Source organism: Carcharhinus amblyrhynchos, chromosome 5 (assembly GCF_965287045.1).
Source record: "Carcharhinus amblyrhynchos chromosome 5, sCarAmb.v2.hapA, whole genome shotgun sequence".
Lineage (NCBI taxonomy): Eukaryota > Metazoa > Chordata > Chondrichthyes > Carcharhiniformes > Carcharhinidae > Carcharhinus > Carcharhinus amblyrhynchos.
In genome coordinates, this window is record NC_137328.1 from 114,447,362 (window position 1) to 114,459,218 (window position 11,857).

Sequence of the window (11,857 nt, forward strand, 5' to 3'; positions counted from 1 at the left end):
TATTGAAACTAGTCATTTGAGCCGCAATGTATATTGCTAGCTTATTTCCCTCCCTGAAGTTTTCCCATAGCTGATCAATAGCCTTCTGAGATGTCACATACATCTTGTTTCGACTTCACATGTCTACAGATGAAAGTAACACAGCAATGTTCATTTTTTCTAATTGTCTAAATAGTACATATGATGAGATAGCGTAAAATTCCATTAAGCACAATTAACTTGTCATCCTGTCTTGTTTTACACAATACAAATTCAGTTCCATGAGTAGCATGGCATTCTTACTAATTGGAATGCTCAGAGTGAAAACGCCTAAATCTATCGGTAAACCATGCAAAGGAGATACCAGCCACTGAGAAGTTATATCCTATGCTTCTGAATTTCCTTGTGTACATAGTTTCCTCCCTTATCACTGTTTCCCTACCACTCAGGTGAAAAATTAATGCAAAGTAATACACACTCCTCTTTGTCCTTCTTACTAGAATCACAGAATCCCTACAGTGCAGAAGGAGACCGTTTGGCCCATTGATCTGCACCTACTCTCCAAAAGAGCAACTTACCCAGGCCCTATCCCTGTAACCCCATACATTTATGCCACTAATCATGTAACCTAGACATTTTGGGACAGCAATTTAGTGTGGCCAATCCACCTAACCCACACATCTTAGGACTATGGGAGGAAACTGGAGCACCCAGAGGAAACCTGCACAGACATGGGGAGAATGTGCAAACTCCGCACAGTCACTCAAGGTTGGAATTGAACTGGGATCCTTGGTGCTGTGAGGCAATAGTGTTAACCACTATGAGGATAGGTTGAGGGAGCTTGGTCTTTTCTCTTTGGAGAGATGAAGGATGAGAGCTGACCTGATAGAGGTGTATAAGATGTTGAGAGGTATAGATCAGGTGGATTCTCAGAGGCTTTTTCCCAGGGTTGAAATGGTTGCTACGAGAGGACACAGGTTTAAGGTGCTGGGGAGTAGGTACAGAGGAGATGTCAGGGGTAAGTTTTTCACTCAGAGGGTGGTGGGTGAGTGGAATTGGCTGCCGACGGTGGTGGTGGAGGCAAATTCGATAGGGTCTTTTAAGAGACTTCTGGATGAGTACATGGGACTTAATAGGATTGAGGGTTATAGGTAAGCCTAGTATGTAGCAACATCATTGGTGCAACTTGTGGGCCGAAGGGCCTGTTTGTGCTGTACTTTTTCTACGTTCTAACCCCTCACTCCCCTTCTGTCATTTGATCATTGTTGATCTATAATCTAGTATGTCTCTTAATACAGTTGCCTAACGAAAATCTACCAATCCTAATTTTGACATTTTTAACAGTGTTTGTTTGCGATAACAGCTGCTGAACAGCCTGGCTCGAATTTTTAAATGATGCCACTTTGAATACGCGACGTAAATTATTGACTGCTCCAAGAGCTTATGTAACACTGCGCCACACAATTACAAAGGAGACACCTGAGCCAATTTGCAGCAGGTCAGGAAACTAATTTTAATCCAGCGTCACCTTTGAGAAGAAGTTTAATATCAGAGGATAGAGTCAGGCAGGAAATCCAATCACATGCAGAGAAAAGCTGTAAAATTATCTCAATGGAACACTGTGGCAGAGAGAAGCCCTAACACTGACTTTTCTGTCAAGGTTTACATGCGAACTGAGCTGTTCTTGCGTGAATTTGTACAAGTCAAAAGTGGCAACCGTTAAAGTGGCAATGGGGACGAAAATATCGTATAATCATAGAATCCATACAGTGCAGAAGGAGGCCATTCAGACCTTCGAGCCTGCATCGATACCAATCCCACCCAGGCTCTATCTCTGCAACCTCATGCATTTATCCTGATAATTCCTCTAACACTAAGGGGCAATATAGCACGGCCAATCAACCTAACCTGCACATCTTTGGAATGCGGGAAGAACCTGGAGCACCTGGAGGAAACCCACGCAGACACAGGGAGAATGTGCAAACTCCACACAGCCAGCGACTCGAGGCCGGAATCGAACCTGGGTCGTTGGCACTGTGAGGGAGCAGTGCTAACCACTGTGCCACCATGCCACCACCCCATAATTTGGATGGTGCATAAAGTGGGCAACAGCGCACTGGCAAGAAGTTTTACGCTCACTCTGTGCTTACTTTCAATGTAGAAAATCATCTGGGTACTAAAGCTTCGAACGAAAACTGGACAGAGTGTACTCCATCAATGGTATCGACTAAATCAGGTTCCTTCAAAAGCAGTCCCAAACTTTTCTACCCTTTTACGTGTTTGGTGGAGTCAGAACCTGCAGGAGTCACTTCATCTCCTGCCATCGTGAATTCCTGAGTTGTATAAAAGCATTGGCTTGGCAGGCACAGGAGTTATGTAACTGGGGACTGGACCTTAAAATGAAATTTGGTGAGTTAAGTTTAGTTTAAATTTAGCAATGCAGCTAGTCCCATTCTCCCACCCCATCCCTGCAGCACATTTCCTCCCCTTCAGCTGATTAGCCAATTCCCAATTTGTTATTCAACTTTGACAGGTCTGCAGAATTCCTGAATTGCACACACTCTGTGCAGATCGGATCAATCACAAATCCCTTATACCAGTTATCAGAGACTTTCTGTGCCTTTCTCAATGCCGCTGAACAACATGTTGTTTTGACCCTGAAAGCATCAACGTTGAAATGCCTTGTAACGTCTCTTATTTTCCTAATAAATAATTTAAAGTTGGGGAGCACATTCACCCCCAAGTACAAACAGGATGCAACATGCCTGAGGCCTGAGGCCTGTTGGGAAGTGAATGGTTGTCAACTTATCATTCTTGAGCTTTGCTCTTTATACTCACAAGAAAACATTTCAAGGCACAAGTGTACATATACTCTTGTTCTTTAAACATGAATAGGAATCCAACCCTTTGCACTGTATGTTGCTAATGAAGGGAATCATTGGATCCTAGAATCCCGACAGCGTAGAAGGGGACCGTTTTGTTCTCACTGGAATGATGGAGGTTGAGGGCCGACCCGATAGAAGTCTACAAGATTATCAGAGGCATGGACAGAGTGGATAGTCAGAAGCTTTTTCCCAGGGGGCACAGGTTTAAGATGCGAGGGGCAAGGTTTAAAGGAAATGTACAAGGCAGATTTTTTTACACAGAGGGTGGTGGGTGCCTAGAACTCGCTGTCGGGTGATAGTGGAAGCGGATACGGTCATGGCTTTTAAGGGCGCCTTGACAAATACATGAAGAGGATGGGAATAGAGGGATATGGTCCCCAGAAGAGTAGGGGGTTTTAGTTAAGTCAGGCAGCAGAGTTAGTGCAGGCTTGGAGGACCAAAAGGCTATTCCTGTGGTAATTTTCTTTGCTTTTTGTTCTTTGTTCATTCGATCCACCAAGCCTGCACTGACAACAATCCCACCCAGGCGCTATCCTCGTAACCCCATGTATTTACTCTGATAACCCCCCTCACATTGAGGCTCAATTTACCATAGCCGATCACCCTAACACGCACATCATTTTAAAAATGTATTATTATTGTCAATGTAGTCTTACATTAACACTGCAATGAAGTTACTGTAAAAATCCCCTAGTCGCCACACTCTGGCACCTGTTCAGGTACACTGAAGGAGAATTTAGTATGGACAATGTCCCTAACCAGCATGTCTTTCGGACTGTGGGAGGAAACCGGAGCAGCTGGAGGAATCCCATGTGGACACAGGGAGAACATGCAGACTATGCACAGACAGTGACCCAAGCTGAGAATTGAGCCTGGGTCCCTGGCGCTATGAGGCCACCCCAATTCAACATCAAATTAGCTCTGGTTCCACTTTATCCACAGAAAGGGTGATGGTGTGGATTTGTGAATCAGACAAGGAACTTCCCTGGCAGAGTAAGGATCATCCTGCATAAAATTCACAAAATTCTATATCAAAATTCTGCAATAAAGTTGGTGACTTGAAAACTTCTGAAATGTTGAAAGAAATGGTTTGCTCAGGAGCACAGACATATCTCTCCAGTAGAGAGGGACCATCGGTTGAGGGGAAGCACTCTGCAAGCATGAATGAAAGGTGGAGAGGCAGGGCTTCCATGAACTCTCACAGCTGGCATGGGGATTGAATCTGTGCCATTGAGCATCATTCTTTATCCCACCCCACCCCCTCCAACTGTTTAATTGGCACAGATTCTAAAAGTGATGGTGGGTCACAGGCCAGACAAAAATTCAACTAATTTATTTAGTTAGCAGTGCTAACTACTGTGCCTCTGTGCTATAAGGTGGTAGGGTGGCACAGTGTATTAGCACTGCTGCCTCACAATGCCAGGGATCCAGGTTCAATTCTGGCCTCGGGTCACTGTCGGTGTGGAGTCTGCACCTTTTTCCCGTGTCTGCTTGGGTTTCCTCCGTGTGCTCTGGTTTCCTCCCATAGTCCAAAAGATGCGTAGGTTAGGTTGATTGGCCATGATAAATTGCCCCTTAGCATCAGGAAGATGAAGAGTGTAAATATGTGGAGTTACAGGGATAGGACCTGGGTGGGATTGTTGTCAGTGCAGACTCGATGAACCAAATGGCCTCCTTCTGCACTGTGGATTCTATGATTCTATTACTGCACACTACTCTAAGAAACATACAAATGGTTGTGAGACTGTAGAACACACTAGGGCACGATCTTACCAACCGTTCACAGCTCGCTACCACTGCAAACGAGGGTGAAGAACTTGGCGCTCAGCCAAATCTCCATTCACTGCAGAGGGACCAGAAAATCCCACAGGCGTGAGAATTCTGCTCACACTTTCAGAAAGTCATCAATGCAGAATGGATTGAGATGTTTAAAGCGACACCAGCTTATATTTATAGAGCACCCTTAATGTAATGAAACATCTCAAGGAGCTTCAGAGGAGAATTTTAAAACAAAATATGATGCCCGGCCACATTAGGTGATATTAGGGCAAATGACTAAAGGCTTTTTGTCAAAGAAGGAGGCTTTAAGTGGCCTCTTGAACAAGGGAGAAGAGGGAGGCAGAGAGGTTGGGTGGGAATTCCAGAGCTTCCGGCCTTCGCTGCTGGAATCCTGGCCACCAATACTGGGACAATTAAAATTGGGAATGCTCAGGATGTCAGAATTTGAGGAGAGCATATATCCAGAAAGGCCATGGAGAGATTTCAAAATAAGGATGAGAATTTTTAAAATGGAAACGTTTAACTTGGAGTCAATATGAGTTGAGTAAGCACAGATGCGATGGGTAATTATGAAATAAACATTGAGGAGAAAATAGGGGGAGATTTGGGATGAGGAAAGATAAAGAGTTGCCATGTTTAACAGAATGATGAAGCAGGCCCGAAAGGCTGACTGGCCTATGTCCATCTCTTCCTTTTTTTCCTCCCAGGCCACCAGACGACACTGTCCCCAAGAAAACCTGAACACCACCTCAACCCACTCACCCATCTGTCACTGCACCCACCAGGCACTGTACCCATCAGCCACCACACTCACTTACCATTTCATCCACCTATGACTTCACCCACTTACTATCGCACCCACCTGCCACCCTACACTCAGCTATCACCCTCTCTAACTGCCACTTCACCATTCTGTCAACTTAACCACCTGCTACCTCACGCACCTACCATCGTACCCGCCTACATCCACTCTACCATGTAGACATGCAACTTACTTCACTCATCCTGCCCACTTAGCCCGGAATCTCACGCACCTACGCATCCTGCCAACCCCATCCATTCATTCATCTACTCATCCATCCATCCACTCACCGAGGTTCATACTGGACCTTTGAACTTACTGTTCAGCAGCTGGCACAGCAAAAAAGGGAATGTGTCCCTGTTCAAACCTCCCCGCCTTCACCGCTCTACAGTGCTGTGATGGAGTTCTCAGAGGGACACTGCATTCCAGGTAAAGTAGGTCTCGGAGGGACCCGACAATAAATGTAGAGCAGCGTCAAGGCTGGGGAAGGTTCGAATCCAACAATGATTTCCGTTTCTCAGAATATCCATGCCTGGAACACCACAGCAGTGGTTTGGGAGATTGTCTGCAAGGGGCCCTTCCAGGTTGTGTGTCTTGGAGGAGGGGAGGCGGGATGTGGACGTGGCATCCATCTTCCAGCCTCAGAATATTCCAGGAGATCCATCCTCTTTCTCAAATCTTCCAGTCTCAGACTGCTCCTGGAGGCCTACCTTCATTTTTATGAGCTCCACCTTCCTTTCCTTAATGGTGGGTCAGTGATGTTCAACATGGCACTCAGACACGGCGCCATCCAGGCCTGCCCCCTCACTCAGTACGGCAAAACACCTGAGTGCGGAAGGTTTGGTGTGCTTTCCCGCTGGCCACCGCAATGGGAAACACTCCACATTCCCACGCCGCCACAGGAATTAGCCTCAAAATGGGAGAATTCTGTCTGATAGATTTAGTACTCTTCTTGGGCCTCAACTATTTTACACTGTTTCTTTGCATTTTGTGCTACTGCACAAAATTATTTTATTCTTTCATGGGACATGGATGTCGCTGGCTGGCCAGCTTTTATTGTCCATCCCTGGACGGGTCCTTGGAGCTGTGAAGCAGCAGTGCTAATCACTGTGCCACCATGCTGCCCGTGAGTAGCATGCTCAGCCATTTCAGAGGACAGTTAAAATGTCAACCATGATTGCGCAAGTCTGGAGTCACATATAGGCTGGACTAGGTAAGGCAGAGAGATCTCCGACTGCTAACAGAGTCTAAAGATGATCCAGTAGTTTCATGGTCACAGCTCACGAGACTAGCATTTCATACCAGATTATTTAACGGGGCAGAAACGTTATTAAGACTTCCGCATTTCAGTTGAAGGATATCTGCATGATTTCAATTATTTGGGAGAGGCAAGGGACCCCGGTTCGATTCCAGCCTCGGGTCACTGTCTGTGTGGAGTTTGCACGTTCTCCCTGTGTCTGCGTGGGTTTCCTCTGGGTGCTCCAGTTTCCCTCCCACACTCCAAAGATGCACAGGTTAGGCTCATTGGCCATGCAATGTTTTCCCTCAGTGTACCCAAACAGGCGCTGGGGTGGCGACTGGGGGATTTTCACAGTAACTTCATTGCAGTGTTAACATAAGCCTACTTGTGACAATAATGAATAAACTTTAACCTTTAAATTTAATTAACTGAATTTGAGCTCTCCTGGTGGGATGTGAAATAACAAACAAAGAACAACAAAGAACAACACAGCACGGGAAACAGGCCCTTCGGCCCAACGAGCCCGCGCCGCCGTCCCATTGTCTCAGTGACCTATTCATGATTTTAGTCTACGCCTAATGTGCGAGGATCAGGGAGGTCCAATATAGGGACAATTTGTTACCCAATCAATCAGCCTAAAAGCGCATCTTTGGGATGTGGGACAATTAGCCCAGATCTCTGGATTGCCAGTCCAGTTATGTGATCACTGTACTCTTGTAGCTGCCAGGACACCAGGGATAAACCTTTATTCATTCATGGTATGTGGGCATCGCTGGCTGGGCCAGCATTTATTGCCCATCCCTAATTGCTTTCCAGAGTCAACCACAATGGTGTGGGTCTGGAGTCACATGTAAACCAGAAAAGGTTTACTAGGATGCCACCGGGACTTGATGGTTCGAGTTATAAGGAGAGGCTGGATAGATTGGGACTTTTTTCTCTGGAGGGTAGGAGGCTGAGGAGTGATCTTATAGAGGTCTATAAAGTAATGAGCTGCACAGATCAGCTAGATAGTCAATATCTTTTCCCAAAAGTAGGGTAGTCTAAAACTAGAGGGCATAGGTTTAAGGTGAGAGGACAGAGATACAAAAGTGTCCAGAGGGGCAATTTTTTCACACAGAGGGTGATGAGTGGAACAAGCTGCTACAGGTAGTAATAGGGGCAGGTACAATTTTTTCTTTCAAAAAGCATTTAGATAATTACAAGGGTATGATGGGTATTGAGGGATATGGACCAAATATGGGTAATTGGGACTAGCTTAGGGGTTTAAAAAAAAGGGCAGCATGGACAAGCTGGATCGAAGGCCCTGTTTCCATGCTGTAAACCTCTATGACTCTATGATTAGGTAAGGACGGCAGATTTCCTTCCCTTACGGACATTAGTGAACCAGATGGGTTTTTACAATAACTGACAATTGTTTCATGGTCATCGTTAGACCTTTTGGGGGTGGGATTTTACAACCTCGCTCGGGTGAGACCAGAAATCCCTGCCTGAGGTCAATGGAGATTTCCATTGTCGGACGACCCTCGCCCACGGCCATTCCATGGCGGGCAGGATAGTAAAGCTCTGGCCTTTAACTCCAGGTTTTTTTAGAGTCCAAATTTCACCATCTGCCATGGCGGGACTTGAATCTGGGTCTCCAGAGTGTTTCCCTGGGCCTCTGGATTACCAGTGTGGTGATGCCACTGCCTACCCACAACCCACAGCCTTCATACTCAGAAGCAAGAGGGCTATCTTCCAAGCCACACTTGTCTTTGCCAATGTACACACCACTAAGCTGTTTAAACTTGGTTTACAATGACAGGAACATGAAAAGAACAAACAGCTTTACCTTCCACACAGCTCTGTTCAGGACCGAAGGCCTGTTGGATATATCTTGTGCCTGTAGAGTAAGGAGCACCAGTGTCTTCAACCGTGTCTACACCATAGTAATAACAAAGAGCTCCAGTGTTGTCAAGCTGCCGTAAGCAAACACTAGTGTAAAGCAGTCAAACTATTAACAGTGCCGTTCTGCTGACCGACTGCACTTTAAGAGGACTGAGCAAGATCAACATGATTGAAAGTGAAGGCAGGAAGTGAAGGATTAGTTTCCTTGCTTCCTCAATGTTCAGTGGCCATTCATCAGCGACTCCCTGTTCGTTAGCTCGAACCTCTTACACAGCGTAATAGATCCAAAAAGCAAGTTGGAAGGATGTTTTCTACCAACATAACGACCCTTTGTAAGAACCAGCAATGCTACCTGAGGAAATGCCTCGACTTCAACACAATTGAATTACGTCAAGGCCGGAATTGTCCCAAAAACATTCTAAGTGTGAAAACTGGAGTAGTCCACGCTGTTTTTTTTCCCAATGGGAGCTCAGAGAAGAATCTCCCACAGTCTTGTGCACTGCAGAGTTCACCAGAGTGAATATCATTGAATTTCAGGGAGTGGGATCTATTCCCACTGGACAGGCTGAAATCAGCACACAGGCCAGGCTATTGCGCATGCACCAATCTGTCAGTGCCGAGATCGGCGCTTGTGCAGTGACCCCGCACTGCTAGGCCTCCTGATTACTGGCCAGCTCACTCGCTGGCCAACGCCATGATTCCACATTGACGGCTTGCCAAACTGCACCCCGCCTCCACACGGCCATGGCCCAATCGCTGCCCTTCGTACATTTCTGGACCAGACCCGAACACCCCCCTCCCGGCTCACCCGATCTCCAGCCCCCACCCTCTCCGACAGTTACACCGCACCCTGCCCCCCAGCACCAATCCCCCCGACACTGTCCAACCCCTTCCTGCCCCCACCCCCAGTCCCGACTCCCCAAGCAGGCTGACCAACCCCCCACCCCACCGATCCCGACTGCAGAGGGGTAGCGGGACCCCCCACCGACCAACCCATCAGGCCCTGCTCTCTCAGGCCCTGTCCCCCCTAGGCCCCACCTCCATCACGTCCCGCCCCTTGGGCACTGCCCCATGCTCAACGGGCATTGCAAAGGTGCCCTTTGGGAATTGGCGCTTTGCCCCTTGTCACTAATAAATAAACTTTATGAGGGAATTCCAGGGTTCTGGGCCAAGGAATCTGATGGCATCGCTGCCAATGATGGAGGAATTAAAATCAGATCTATCCAAGACTAGTGTCAGTCATGGCCCAGCAGATGTCATCTCATCTTTGAGTCCATGAAAATCCCACTCCAATGACCTGCCACTCCAGTGGGAGGCGCTTGTGCCCAGGTGGGTTGTTAAATTGGGCCCCTTTAGCACAAACAAAAATTCCCATGGCAACGCTTTGAAAAAGAGCATGGGAATTATACCTCGTGCCATGTTCAATATATAGCCCACTAAAACAGGTGATCTGGTCAGCGCCTCATTGCTGTTTATGGGATCTTGCTGTGTGAAAATTCACGGAATGTAGAGAACTAGCATTGCAGGGGTTGCGGGGCTGGCCAGTGGTCGAGCTGGCCTGCAATCGGGAGGCCAGCAGTGTGGGGCTACTGTGCACATGTCAATCTTGGTGTTGACAAAGCAGCGCGTGCGCAGCAGCCCACTCAATATTCCGCTGCCAGCAGGAATAGGCCCGGCCCCCTGATTTTTAATGATATACATGCTATTGCACTCTGCAGTGCACAGAGTGTGGGAGATCCTTCTCTGAACTCCCGCTGAAAAACATAGCATGAATTACTTAAGTTTTCAGATGAGTTTGACACGTCAAATTTTTTTGGGGAGAATTCCGGCCAACATTTTGTCCAAAAATTGATTACTTCCACAAATTCTTGTGCTTCAATCCCTTACCTTTCCTGTCTTGGTAACATCCTGATCCGACAACTTAACGGTCACTGAACTTTTAGGTCCTCAGACAGTAACCTCTTGTACGTCCCGCTGTCGGAGAATTTTAAATGTGTCTTTAAAATGGAGTCAAGCTTAATTCAGGGAGAGGAAATGGCTGATTGTAAATCAACCATGAAGACTGACACAAACAGCACATTCCTCAAAACGGATGGAAAACAAGGGCACAGCCTTAGCTTGTTAAGTAGACATAATCATATCTTTCCTTCTTCCTGACAGCTGTACGCATGATTCCCCTGTTAGCAAAGGTCTGAGAAATTAGGGAGTAAACAAGAGACTCAATGCAGAGTAATGATGGACGGGAGGGGAAGGCGGGGGTTAAACCCAGCATGACAACCCATCTTGTGGGTTTCCTAGCCAACAGTTTATAAAAGGACCTTGATGAATCATAATTATTGCTATAATTGGCATTAATAGAGTCGCAGAGTTACTTAATGACCCTGAAATTCATAGGAGGAGATTGGGGCTGAGGGCAGAATCAGCCAGACTTCCTGTTCTTGGTCATTATCCAGCTACTCCTGTTTGTGTTTATGTATCATTTTTCAGATGAGGACGAACTCAGGCTCTGCTCCCTAGTGTCAAATGATATTCACTATCTATAAACCCTCACAGGGCTGAGGCATTTGAGAACTTCTGTTGAAGCATTCACCAGCAAGGGGTCAAATACTTTGATCTGATTTAATTTATTATTGTCACATATATTAGTATATAGTGAAAAGTATTGTTTCTTGCGCTATACAGACAAAGCATATTGTTCATAGAGAAGGAGGGAGAGAGTGCAGAATGTAGTGTTACACTCATAGCCAGGGTATAGAGAAATATCAGCTTAGTGCAAGGTAGGTCCATTCAAAAGGCTGATGGCAGCTGGCAAGAAGCTGTTCTTGAGTCAGTCGATACGTGACCTCAGACTTTTGTATCTTTATCCAGACGGAAGAAGGTAGGAGAGAGAATGACCAGGGAACGCGGGGTCTTTAATTACGCTGGCTGCTTTGCCAAGGCAGTGAGAAGGATAGACAGAGTCAATGGATGGGAGGCTGGTTTGCTGATGAATTGGGCTACATTCATGACCTTTTGTAATTTCTTGTGGTATCTTTCTTGGGCAGAACAGGAGCCATACCAAGCTGTGATGCACCATAGAAAGCACTATCTCTGGTTGTATCTGTAAAGGTTGGTGAGAGTCGTAGCAGACATGCCAAATTTCCTTAGTCTTCTGAGAAAGTAGAGGCATTGGTGGGCTTCCTTAACTAAAGTGTTGGCATGGGGTGAACAGGACAGGTTGTTGGTGGTCTGGACACCTAAAAACTAGAAACTCTTGATCATTTCAATTTTGCCCCCATTGATGTAGAC

General features: G+C 46.4%; 1 protein-coding gene across 4 annotated transcripts in view; it reads right to left on the minus strand.

Moving 5' to 3' along the window:
• Window positions 1-8,649, minus strand: part of wdr17 (WD repeat domain 17) — a 122,628-nt gene extending 113,979 nt beyond the window's left edge. For all 4 annotated transcript variants that reach the window (XM_080189450.1, XM_080189449.1, XM_080189448.1 and 1 more), the window contains exon 1: window positions 8,514-8,649. The gene's annotated coding sequence lies outside the window, so the exon portion shown is untranslated. The remainder of the gene's footprint in view (window positions 1-8,513) is intronic.
• Between the last annotated feature and the right edge of the window lie 3,208 nt (window positions 8,650-11,857).